The sequence below is a fragment of the Capsicum annuum genome, chromosome 12 (assembly GCF_002878395.1).
Source record: "Capsicum annuum cultivar UCD-10X-F1 chromosome 12, UCD10Xv1.1, whole genome shotgun sequence".
Classification (NCBI taxonomy): Eukaryota; Viridiplantae; Streptophyta; class Magnoliopsida; order Solanales; family Solanaceae; genus Capsicum; species Capsicum annuum.
Window position 1 is genome coordinate 226,206,689 of NC_061122.1, and position 1,061 is coordinate 226,207,749.

A 1,061-nucleotide genomic window follows, 5' to 3' on the forward strand; every position below is an offset into this window, starting at 1 on the left:
TAATTAACATGGCCTAAACGTTACAAAAACTGATTAACTTAGAAGTTTTGCCAAACTTTGAGTGCAATAAATCAAGTGTCAAACGTGTGTGGAATTGAAGTATGCAAAGCATCCTTATAAGTCCGTTGAAAGAAATTCCAATCCCTTAGACTTAATACACACTGACATTTGTGATATGAAGTCAACACCATCACTTGGTGGGAAAAAAGTATCTCATAACTTTTATTGACGATTGCACTAGATATTATTATGTCTACTTACTAAATAGTAAGAATGAAGCAATAGATGCGTTTAGGCAATATAAAACTGAAGTTGAAAATCAGTTAAACAAAAAGATCAAAATGATAAGAAGTAATAGGGGCGGAGAATATGAATCTCCCTTTGCGCAAATATATGTATAGAATGGAATAATCCATCAAACTACGGCCCCATATTCACCTCAATCTAATGAAATTGCAGAAAGAAAAAACCGAACTTTGAAGGAAATGATGAATGTCTTACTTATAAGTTCTGGTTTATCGTAAAACTTATGGGGGGAGGCTATCCTTACGGCCAATCGTATGCTCAACAGAGTTCCCCATAGTAAGACACAATCAATTCCTTATAAAAAATAGAAAGGAAGGAAACCCAACTTGAAATATTTCAATGTATGGGGGTGTCTAGCGAAGGTTCAAGTTCCTATACCTAAAAGGGTTAAGATAGGACCTAAAACGGTGGACTGCGTGTTCATAGGATATGCTAAAAGTAGTAAAGCATGTCGATTTTTGGCTCATAAATCCGAACATCCGGATATTAATGAAAATACGGTAATTGAATCAGACAATGTTGAATTCTTTGAAAACATTTATCGGTATAAAATTAGACATGAACAGTCTAGTGGAGGATCTAAACGACCTCGAGATGAACCAAGTGAAAATGTACATAATGAAGAAAATCCAAGACGTAGTACACGTCAAAGAACGCCAACTTAGTTTGGATCGGATTTTGTAACATTTCTCTTAGAAAATGAGCCTCAAACATTTAAAGAAGCGATGTCGTCGTCAGACTCATCATTTTGGAAA